At 56.0% G+C, this 12,109-nt stretch overlaps 1 protein-coding gene across 2 annotated transcripts in view; it reads right to left on the reverse strand.

The window, feature by feature from the left end:
- Positions 1 to 12,109, reverse strand: part of TSPAN18 (tetraspanin 18) — a 174,690-nt gene that overhangs the window by 22,455 nt on the left and 140,126 nt on the right. For both annotated transcript variants that reach the window (XM_080816108.1, XM_080816109.1), the window contains one exon: positions 1,958 to 2,040. The gene's annotated coding sequence lies outside the window, so the exon portion shown is untranslated. The remainder of the gene's footprint in view (positions 1 to 1,957; positions 2,041 to 12,109) is intronic.

Consider the following 12,109-nt stretch of genomic DNA (forward strand, 5'->3'; position numbering starts at 1 on the left):
GTCACTTCCACCTGCCACCAGGAGTTTCTGAGTGTGGGACACATCTCCTGAGCCAACTAGCCGGACAAGAGGGACAGACCAGGGAACCCTTGGTTCCTGCCTGGGTCCAGTGAGAGCTCCACTCACCCACAGTGCCTTTGGAAGTTAAGCAAATCACAGCCCAGTTCCCTAATTTACCTCAAAGGAAGGCGGGGACAGAGACAGTCTCCGGAAGGTGGGCTGAGAAGGATCGTGAAACTATGAGGTCCAAGAGCTTAGCTGTTTCTCAGAAATGATGTTCAAAGGCACTTTATGAAGGAGCAAGGGAGGTCTCTCTGCTGAAGGGAGAAGATACACCCTCCCTAGGACCGGGGGGTGGGGAAAGGCCCACTGGGGTTTCCTCAAATCCCTGGAGGTAACAGGGACCTGGCAGGGAGCCTGGCCCTTCCACTTTCCAGCCTTGCAGCTTTGGACAAGCACACAGCTTCTCTGGGCCTTTGCTTTCACGTCTGTGAAATGGGGTCAGGAATGATGGCCTCCTCAGGAAATCGTCTAGACTGAAGATTGAACGGGCACGGATGCAGAGCTCCTGGCACCACGCCTGGCACTTGACGGCTCTGTCCCTTCTTCCTTCCCTGCCCCCTAACCCCCCACCGAGGCGGCTCCTCCCCCCTACTCTCCCAGACACCAGTACACAGGCCAAGTTCCCCCGCGTAAGGACAGGGGAGGACTCAGATACGGAGGAGGATTTCTGAGTGGGGAGAGCGGTTCTCAAACGGGATTCCCTGAGACTAACAATTTCCTAAAGCTATTTTCAGGATTGTGAATAAACACTCAGAAATCATCTGCTCGGCACCGGCTGCCTCAAAGGGCAAGTAGCTTGGGTTTGGGGGGCAATTAAACCAGCCCAGGGTGGGGACCCTACTTCTCGGGTTGTTCAGAAGTTCCCCCGGCTATGTATGACTTTGCCATATAAAAATGCAAGAGAAACTGCAGTGTATACCTAGGAAATGACTTGGTAAAGGTGGCACTGTTTGTTAGAGAAAATCCTTTTACGTCTTGGGAGCCCAGAGGGGTGAAATATGGAAGTCGATGTTGTAGGCGGACTCGGCTTCGGGTGAGTTCAACTCCCCACGTGCAGGGGAGTGGGCGAGGAGCTGTGGTCCCAGCTGCCCTTCCACGCAGGGGTCCCGCCCCAGGGTGAGCATGGGGGGCTTGCTGCCCTGGATCTCACGGTCTCAAGGCTCCTGTTATGGTGTCCCCTCTCCCGGCCTAGTGACGGCTCTGGGCTCACAGACGGGTGTTTCATCATACAAGGTAACCCCAGACACAAGTGACCGTTTCTCATACAATGAAACCAGGTGGCTCAGAGCTTTAAGGGGATTTAAGTGAAACTTTTCATTTCCGTAACAGAAGTTCGTGGTCACAAGCCGTTAGGGCAGCTCTGACCGGCCGGATCCCCTCACTTTGGAAGCAAGAAAACAGACTGAGAGATGGAAAGGGGGTGCGGCCAAGTCAGCAGACCAGTTAGCGATGGATGTGAGCCGAGTGCCCCGGTCTACAAAGGCCAGGTCAGGGCCCTGGGAATGCGCTCCAGGCTCTTTCCTGTGATCGCTGATGTCGGTAGCACACGTCTCCCCTCGTTAGAACTCATGCTCCGTGAAGGCGGGGACTTGGTTCATCCACTGCCTGATTCCTAACAGCCCGAGCAGTGCCTGGCACACAGTGGGTCCTGCATTCAGACGTCTGAATGGGTGACTAGTGAGAAAAGAGAAACCGAGCCAGAAAACAGCGCAGATCTTGCAAATCAGAGAAACAAAGAGCGGTCAGGAAGAGAGGGAAAGACGGAGAAAGGCAGACAGCAGGAGGTGACGTGGGCCGAGACAGACTGAGAAAGAACGGAGGACGAGGCAGGGCAGTGTCAGGGGACAGGGCAGCGGCACACAGGGAGAGAGGGGCGCCAAGGCTGACTTCTCACCTGGGCAGCACTTTGGGCGTCAGCAGGACAGACTCTCCCGGTCCGGGGGGCTCTCGTATGTTCTTTTATTGGCCCAGTTTGTCCTAGAAGGGGAAGATATTCAATTACTATAGGAAGTCAGTAAGGAGCAGCCACGTTCTAGAAGCTGTTTATGAAAACCTGCCCTAAGGAGGCACACAGGGCAAGTGCCTTGCTAATCTGGGTCCATTAGTGCTAATGAAAAGCTCTCGGCATCTGGGCCCACTCCAGCTGGGGAGGCCTGCGCGGGGTGCCTGCCCTCGGCCCAGAGGGGGAACCACAGCTTTAAGACACTTTCAGCGTCTGGCACAGGCTCGGTCTGCACGGACACACCGCATGTGGCCGAGGCACTAAGAGGACACAGCAGGCGTGGCGACCCACACCTGGATGTCACCTGGGCACCTGTGGGGAGGCCCCAGCAGAGAGTGCCAGCAGGGGTGTGTTCTTCAAACCCCACTGCCCCAGAAATCCTGGCTCCTGGGGGAGAAGAGCGGATGCCGGAAAGCGTTGCTTCGGCCTCACACAAGGACTTAGCCTTCTGGCAGGAGCCAGACCGCAGCGGTGGAAATGAGGGTTGCTCTCAGTCGTCCAAATGGGCCAGATGGAGGCTCATGTCCAGCCACACCTCGGGGAATCCCACGGCCTGGAAAAGTGAGGCTGTGGAACTTGGGCGGCAGGGGGCATTCTCATGGGTGGGGGGGAGACTTGGGGGTCTCGGGAGCCCGTTGAGCTCCCTTCCCGTTCACATCAGCGGAGGGGTGGTGGACGGAAGACTCCTCTCCATCCATGCCCGTACCCGCTCAGGAGACGCATCTTGAGCACCTACTGTGTCTGGGTGCCGTGTTGGGAACGGGGACATGTATGAGCCCCCATGGTTGGTGGCGTTTGGGACCGGAGACGTCAGTAAGCTCGCCCTCTGTGTCAGGCGGTGGCAGTGGAGGAGATTGGAGGAGACAAACAAAGGGAAGACAATAGGGCTGGGGACTAACTAGGAGGACTAACCGTCCACGGGTGTAACTCCACTCCACTAGGGGCAGCGGGGCGGGAGAGCGGTTCTCAGGGAAGGGGCAGCCCAGGGGAGCAAGTCTCCAGGAAGCGTGGAGGCGAGGCCGGGCAGAAAGGCAGGAGCAGGGACCTCCCTCCTGACAGCTCGTGGAGGCCCTGGGAGCCAGTACCTTGATTTGGCCCAAACACACCCACATGGCAGTCTTGTCACCTGCCTGCCTCTGGATCTGCCCCAGAACTTTGGGCTACAGGTCACACGTGAGCTCGCTGGGTGCTCACGACACCTGGAAACAAGGATCCCACAGGCACGGCTGTTTCCCAAGAGGAAGCCCTGCCTTCTTGTCACGGGTTATCCCTGCCCCATTGTATGGTGACTCCTGGGCTGAAATGGACTTACCCCTCTTTGCGGTTCTGACGGCCCCGAAGAGCCTCCCATCTCTCTTTGCCCCTCTTGCTCCCCCAGCCCAAAGCCCGGCTCCTGACTTGTTTCCTGACCCAGCAAAGAGCTGCGTCAGAGGATGCTGGCAAAGGGTGGTTGAGGGATGCCTGCCACGTGCACGCCATCACAGCTGGGATGGCACCTGCCTTAGCTGGCTCCCTTGAGACCTTCAGAAAGTCACTGACCCTCCCTGAGATGCCACGTTCTTCTCTGAAAACTGTGATTCTTGATTTCAAAGTCAAAGGGGGTTGTAAGCATTCATGATATGGGGGCACCCAGGGGGCACAGTCCGTTAAGCATCTGACTCTTCGTTTCAGCTCAGGTCGTGATCTCAGGGTCCTGAGATCGAGCCCCGAGTCCAGCTCTGCGCTCAGAGTGGAGTCTCTCTCTCTCCCTCTCCCTCTGCCCCTCCTCCCTGCTCACTCTTTCTCTCTCAAATAAATAAATACATCTTAAAAAAAATAATTCGTGATATGAAGCTCGTGAAATTGACTGATATGATACAAACACCCTTGGAAACTTCCAAGCACTCTTCCCATGGGGAGCTGGTATTTGAGTAGCATCATAAATCAGAAGTAAGTAGAGCCACCAGTGGAGGTGGCCATGAGTGGGAACTGTGGGCAAATGGTCTGTTCGGGATAGCTATAAACATCTTTCCCCCAAGTGGCTCCAAACTCTGCTACAGTTTGCGATAACTGGCTCTAACGGTAACTCACAGTGCGGTGTGCTAACCACAGAGCAGGGTCTGCTAAGCATTTCTTCTCTGTTCCCCTGCATGCTCCATGCCTACGAAGTCGGTGCCGCCACTATCCTGTGTTCCATACGAGGCAGCTAAGATTGAGAGAATGGAATGAACTGGCCTGAGTTTGTTCCCCTGGTCAGCCAGACACGGCCACGATTCAGGCATAAGCCGGCTGGACTCGAGACCACAGCTCCCGACAAGACACCAGCCCCGGGAGAGGGCACCCGAAAGAGGAAGAGCTACGCTTTGGGCTTCAGAATTTCCAATCCAGGGCTGCTCTGTCCTGAATCAGGCAACCAGGCAGACTCCCAGGGAGCCAGCCAGCATCGTTCCCTGTGCCAGCTGGAGGCCCCGGGGGGATGACCCAATCCCGCCATCCCTTGACAGATGGGAGCCCTGAGGCCCAGAGAGGGGCAGAGACGGGTGAGGTCACGCAGCGCCTCGGGGTTCTCCTGTGCAGGCCCCTGCCTGGGCCCGACAGCTTTATTAACCTTGCCCCTCCTACCGCCCGGGATGGCGGCTCCATCCCATCTGCACAGTGCAGGCCCGGGAGGGGTCCTCTGATTAAGGAGAACAACTCAGTTCATAAATCACTCCTTTTACTCTCACTGCCCTCAGCCCCCCTCGGGCATGCTTTCTGGAGAGACAGAGAAGGAGGCAGGTGGACATGAGCGATGGAGAAGCCTCATGGGAGGAAGCAAAATGCAGGTATGGGGTGGGGTAGAGAGCCCAGAAGAGTCTTGCAAGCGCCCCGGCCAGGTGAGGGCGCTGTGGGCCAGGGCAGAGCCTCAGTGTCCGCCTGGAGCCATCACACCTGCAGCAACCTGGCTTCCCACCAGCAGGGGCTCTGCCCCGCCAAGCTGCGAGACCTGGGCCAGTCTGCCTCCTGAGCAATCGGCAACTCACCTGCCAGATGGGGGTTTTCAGAGTCGCTGCAGCCCCGGGGATGGGGGGGGGGGGAGATAGAGCTGAAAGCACTTTGGTGGCTGCACACCCAGTTCCTTCCTTCCTGCATGGCAGGACCCCGAGAGTGCCAGCCCTGGGAGTGGTCCCAGGCGCAGACACCAGTGGCTTTCCTTCCGCAAGGACTCACTCAAATCTAGTGCCAAGTCATAGCCCCACGCTCGGAGAGGAATGTTAACAGCCATCCCAACCAAGCGTTCTGGGCCCTCCTGAGAAGCAACGGTGGGGCTGGAGGGGGCTCTCGGAGCTGGGAAGGCCAGGGTCCGGGGAGCACCGGGCCCTGATAAGGCACTGGGTCACAGATGTTTATCTAGAGCGATCCTACTCAGTCCCACAAAAGGCTCTGCAAAATAGATGATGCCACCGTTATGCCCTTTCACTGCCCGAGAGACTGAGGCACCGTGGGGCTAGAAAGGTCCCAGGGCCAGAACCGACCCAAGGTTCGCCAGACTCTGAGACCTGTGTTTGTTTCCTTCATCAGGACACGCACGGGGCAGAGGCTTGTCAGGAGAAAAATGATTCTTGCCATCAGGTTCAAGGCTAAGGGGGTGGGGGGGAGTTATCTGCTCGCTAGCTGTGCCCACTGGGCCTCCTCCCAAGACAGACAGTCTCATAAACAAGCAATTGGCCCGAAATCCTGGCGTGCCTAGTGATGGCACAGACACGGGGACAAGGACACAGCTGAGCGGGGGCTCAAATCTAATTAGGCTCCTGGGGGCGGCGCCATGAAGGTTAACCAGGCACAGCCTGCCGGGGATGCAATGGGGTCCCAGAAGACAGCCGGCCTCCCCTGGTCCCCAGACTCACAGAATCCTGGATGTCGAGGGGACAGAGCCTCTCCTCCGCAGGGTCTGGGAAGGCCCCATGTCTAGGGTGTGAGTTGAGTTAGGCCTGGGCGCTTGGTCCCTGCCACAACCTTTCCCCTATCCCAGAACTCCCATGGGGCTGTTTCCATCAGAGAGTCTTCAAAGAAGGAAGTGCCTCAGAGAGGGCGACCTCCAACTCCCTCTTGTCTCAGTGGATGCTGAGGCTCAGAGAGGTGCAGGGTGTTGCCCAAAGTCACACAGCACAGCTAGAAGCAGGAGCTCCTGATTTTAAGTCCTCTGCTCTTCCCCGACCCAAGGCAGCCTCCCAAGACTGACACCTGAATTCATTTGGCTCCTGAAAGGACACAGCGCATGCCATGTCAGTGAATGCCCCCAGCACCCAGGAGATGGGCACTCCTGCTCCACCAGTAAAGAAATTGAGGCTCAGAGAAGTAAACTCAATGGTCCAAAGTCACACAGGAGGTTGGAGGAAGGGTTAGGACAGACAAAGCAGGATTTCTTGTCCTTCTGCCCTGGCTGTCTTCCGGAGGTGTGGCCCTAGGGACTTTGGGCCTGCTGAGGCCCATAGTGACCCTTGCCACAATGCACACATCCCATTCCCTCCATGGACCTGGGCTGGACCAAAGCCAGAGAGGAGCTCATGCCAGACAGGACAGTGGGTCTATCTTCCTGCCTTGGTGCTCCAACGGCCTGTTTGCAAAGGCCTCTGGGGACAAAGGTGTGCACCCTCCTGCAGAGACTTTCACTTGCCACAGTCAAGGGGCTGAAGACAAGGCAACCAATTTGAACTTGGGCATGAGCAGAGAAGAGAGGTCATTCAGTGTGCCAGGCACAGGATTTGGCCTTAGGACACCAGAGCCCAAGGGCTGGGAGGAACAAGGGCAGGACGAGTGCCAAAGCCAGCCCTCCTCCCAAAGCCAGTTCTGCGCTGTCCTGGGGCCTCCCTGAGCCTCGGGGAAAGGTTCCCTGACAGCCAGCCCTGGGATCCGGGGAAGGGAGGCAGGAGGAGGAAATGAGAGGGCATTCCAAGCAAACAGCAAGGCTCCCAGGCCCCAGGGGACATCCTTGCAGGGCTGCAACAGGGACACTTGGGTTCTGAGAGATGGTGTAGGTTCCAAGGGGATGAGGAAGAAAGCCAGCCTTCCAAGAAGGGAGCAGCCAAGAGATTTTAATTCTCTGGAAACTCTCCTGCCTTTGGAGAGAGCCTGGGGCTTGGGGCGGGTGCTGGAGGGCGGGGCAGTGGCCACATCTTTTCTGCTTGCCCCAGAGATCTGCAATGGAGATCGCAGAGAGTGGTCAGTGTCCCTGGCCAGGTGTGGGCGCTCTGGGCCTTCCAGGCGCACCCCCCCACCCCCACCCCACCAGCCATCGGGTTTTCAAGGAGCAGAGTCTACACAGAGACCAGGAGAAGACTGCAGGCCCAGCATCCTCACCAGGCTTGCTTCCAGAGGGGCAACCACAGGAGGAAGTGTTGGGGGAACAGCCCCTCCTCTCGGTTTTCTAGTGCATCCTGTGCTGTCTGGAGGGACACTGCTCCAGAAAGGTCAACCCCATCCAGTGGCACATGTGTGCAGGGCAGGGGTGCAGGGTAGGGGAGGGGACCCGTCTAAGGGCAAACGGCACAGTCAGGGGTGGAAGACATCATCCAGACCCCCAGCTTGGATGGTCCCTGCCACACGTTGGGGACAGCCTTGCCACACGCTGGGAGTGGCCTCAAAACTCTGCCCAGGGAAAGCCCACAGGAAAGGTTGAATGTGGCTGTGGCTCCACGACAGGAAGGGGCAGGGAAGGAGGACACCAGACATACTGTCTGAACATACCACTGCTGCCGAGCCTCTCCCACAAGACAGAAGCCCTTGGGTGGCCAGAGCTGCGTCCCCCGCCTCCTCTGAGTCCCTGCGGGGGACACACAGGGTATTGGCTGGGATATTATCGATCTAATAACTGCTTCTGCTTCCCATGTGCCAGGGATGGTGCTGACACTGTTCCCAACATCGCCATCAATGGGCCAACTACTCCCAACTCATTGGGGAGTGCGGAGAAGGTGAGTAAGCTCAGAGAAGGTGAGTGAGTGTCCCACAGTGGCCCAGCTGGCTTCAGACCCCAGAAGGCACACTGCTAGGGGCCGAAGCACTGACTGGCTGACGGGCTCCGGGCTCCGGGCTCCGGGCAGAGCCAGTGGTGAAGAGAAGGAGCCGGTGGGCATGAGTGAGTCCTAGGTTGGAGTCCGGAAAGCCCTATGTTGCCTCCCCTCTCTCTAATCCTGAGTCTTTCCCATTTCCCACAGCCAACTGCATCTCTAAGCCTCAGTGGGGAGCAGGAGCCCCCAACCCTCCTTCCCTTCCCACATTTCATCCCCCTTCAGGGCCTGGAGCTTCAAGAGACCCTTTGAAAGACTTTGGTAATCCATCCCAAAATATGCAGGACTGTTGCTGGGGCAACCTGGCTAGGCTACACAGAACGGATTTAAATATTTAATGGCTTCTGGGGTTTGAAGGGGGCCTGGGAACAGGGCGGGAAAGGGCACAGGTCTGAACAGGGGAGGAGGGGCGTGGGGGGAGGGGGGAGAGGGGGAAGGATCAGGGGAGCCCTGGCATTTCCTGCCAGATAGGAACCCCACTTCCCAGGAAGGGGAGGGAGCTGAGGGCTTCAGGCTCTGTGGCTGCTGCTAATGTCCCACAGGATAAAGCAGACTAGGATTGGGAACTAGGCAGTGGGTGAGACCCAGAATTCCACCACTAGGGGAAGTAGGGTTAATGGGGGGAGGTGAGGGGGGGTTCTCTTTTGTAGGTGGACAAGAGAAACTGACTTTTTAAAAAAATAGGGCCTATTGTCCAGTGGCCACCGTGTGAACTTCTTGCCTGCTCTTCTTTGAACTTCACTATCATCCTATGGGGCAAGCCTAGTATTGGTCCCAAGTCACAGCTGAGAAAAGTGGGATCAGAGACTTGTAGTGACTGGCCCAAAGCCACACAGCCGCCAAGTGGCAGACATGAACTCAAGGCAGTGGGCTCCAAAGCTGGTGCTTTTACTGCTCCATCTATCGGGATCCAGGGCCAGAAACACTGCTTCCACTGGTAACAGCAACGGCTAGCATGTACGAAGTTCATTTTATGGGCCAGGCACCACGGTAAGGGCTTTGCATGCCCTAATTCACTTAACTCTTACAATGGCACTGGGAGGTAGGTACTGTTAGACCCATTTCACAGATGTGGAAGCTGAGGCCCCCAGGGGAAGTAAGACAGCAGCATCACAGGTAAGCAGGGGAGGCAGGATTCAGGCCCCCCGTCCCCGGTCCGCTCTGGAGCTGGTTCTTTTCATCCAGTTCTCTTACCCCACATTCAGAAACGTGTATAAGAAAAATAAATGAATTAAAATCAAACTTAAAGTCCTTTTTTTTTTTTTTTTTTGCCCTGGTGCTTTGACCACATCCTCCAAAGCTAGATAGGATGTTAAGAGGAAATTCTTCCAACGACTTAGCAATATGAGTCAGCTTGAGGCTTGCCTTCACTGACTTGCTCTCCACACAAGGCACAGGTGCAGAAACCCACACAGACCACAACGCGACCCAGCCACGCAGACCTGTGCTCACAGACAGACAGACACACATGCACGGACACATGTACAAATATATACACAGACACGCACACATAGACACCCAGACAGATATAGCTACGTACACACATGGAGGCACACGTGCACACATGTGCACACACACATACACTCAGAGACAGGGTGACTGGGTGCTTTCTGCCTGATTGAATGAACTACAGTATCACAAAAAAGACAACCAAAGTCACCTGGCCCACACCTCTGCCAACATCAAGGATAGCTAAACAGGCAAACCGAGCTGAACTTAGTCTTAAAGATCTTCTGTAAGGGGCATAAACCCATGACTTTACTCTGATGTCTCCTCAAGGAGGGAAGTCCCCTCCTGGCATCTAAGGAAATTCTGTCCTGCTTGACATCAATCACAAGCACAATGCTTTCCCTCAATATCCCGCTTTACCCCTCCCAAAGCCCTCCCAAACTTACGCCCTTCCTTCTTCCTCACAACCATCCAGCAAGGTGGAGATGATTTTAATTTACAGGGAGCAGGGCTCCCTATAAATCCCTGAGCAGGGCTCAGAGGAGTTAAGGAGCTTGCCTGAGGTGACACAGCTCCTGTTCAAGGTGGGTGTGGATCCCAGGTGTGGTGCCTTCCCTTTGGCAGCCATTATTTCAATGACTCAGGTTGCTGTCAATGTCCTGTCAATTTCACTTTGCTCCTCTCTGCCCTGAGCTTCTTAGTATCTCAGCCAGTGTTCAGTGAGGGGACTTCACTGGTCCTGGCTCAAGTACATCCTGCCTATGTGATGCCTAGTGCAGCATGGAGGGGAGGCCCCTCAAAGCTGGGTTATCCCAGGTGATCCTGAAGCTTCCCCACCCTGAGTTAGCAGGTTTCCTGTACTGGGGTAGACTGGGTGAGGCTTCCCTCTCCTTCTCACCCAACAGGGTGGGAATCCCTGAACTCCCCTGTACCCCCCCCCCCCACGGCCCAGGAACTATCCCTGGAGCAGAAATCAAGCCTGCTCCCTCCCCCTCCTAGCCTCCTGTCCAGGGCAGTCCTTGCCCCAGTTACATTTGCTAGGCAATAAATATTAGAGGCACTGGGTCTTCCCAGGGCAACTGCATTGAGTCTAGTCACCTGGCCTGAATTAGGGAGGCCACAACCCCTTCCCATAAGGGGAATGATTATAGGTATGTGCAGCTCAAGTTTTGGAGGGCAAACACCCGAAAAACCGAGAGAGACCGTGTCAAAGCTCCCGTCTGGCTGAGAAGAGCCCGTGAGGAAATGAATCAAAGAAAAACCTGGGGCGGGGCCTGAGCAGACGGACAGGCTGGAGTCAGAGAGCCCTCTTTTCTTTCCTCCCCATAAAAAATCAACCCAGCTGCTCCTTGGAGGAGGGTCCTGAAGAAGGATGCAGGTCAGGGGTGGGGGAGGGAAAGGGCTGGGCTTGTGAGGAGACAGGGACGGGGCTGTGGGGATGTGGGGGCTCAGACAAAGGGGAATGAAGGCATCCTCCATCCTCCACAGAAGCCCGTCACCAACCCCACCAAACATCATTATTTTCAGGCCAGGAAAGATGCTGGCAACCCTGCCCAGAAGCTTTGGGGGTGAGCAAGTATTCGGTCTTACGGAGCGCCAGAGAGGATTTCTACTTCCTTCTGACAAAATCCTAACAATGAAAAATAAAACTTCATCAGGTCCTGGTTTCTCCATCTGTCCAATAGCATAGAAATCCCCACCTCGCATTCTTCCCATGAGCTGGTGCTGGGCAGGACGGAAGACCTCAGGAAGGGGACAGAAGGGGGTCTGCCAGGGACTCATCTGAGGCAGAGGTGGCAACTTTTTTCCTTAAAGAGTCAGACAGTAAATATTTGAGGCTTTGCAGACATATTGCTTCTGTCACAATGATTCAACTCTGCTTTGTTGGAGAAAGTGGCCACAGATCGCATGTAAAGGAATGGTCATGGCTGGAGGCCAACCCATGTTTATTTACAAAAAAAGACAAGGAAGGATTTGGCTCACTGACTGCAGAGCCCTGGCCCTAAGGAATATTTGGGGACTGACCTTGGGTTAAAACAGCAGATTAGAAGTGAATGTGGTTCTCCCCCTCTGGGCAGGGGGCAGAGAATGGGAGAGAACAGAACCGGGTGTTCAGAGAACTGTGTTCCAGCCCTGTGTTCCAGGCTAGGCAGCCTCCGTCAATTCACACCACCTCTCTGAGCCTCAGTGGCTTCACTGTGCACACAAGGATAAAGATGGAAGCAGCTCCAGGTTATGGGGAAGGCCCAGGATATGGGGAGGGCCTAAGCTCCCCCTAAGGTTATGGGGAGGTTATGGGGAGGGCCTAAGGGGGCCCTTGTGGGTGGGGAGCAGTGCCCTCAGCAATCAGCAAACCCTGGTTGGGAGGCTAAGTTAACCACAGCAAGCAGGGCTCTGGCTGTGCCTCTGGCAGCTAGCGAGGGGTGGCATGTAAGGGTCTAAACCACCCTCGGGGGAGCTTTCCAGCCGAAGGTGCTGGAGGAGTTGGAACTGGTCACCCTCTGATGCCAGGGCCTGGCCCTACTGTCCTGTCTGAATCCTGGAATGCATCCTTTGTCAAGCACTCTTT

Source organism: Martes martes, assembly GCF_963455335.1.
Source record: "Martes martes genome assembly, chromosome: 10".
NCBI classification, from domain to species: domain Eukaryota; kingdom Metazoa; phylum Chordata; class Mammalia; order Carnivora; family Mustelidae; genus Martes; species Martes martes.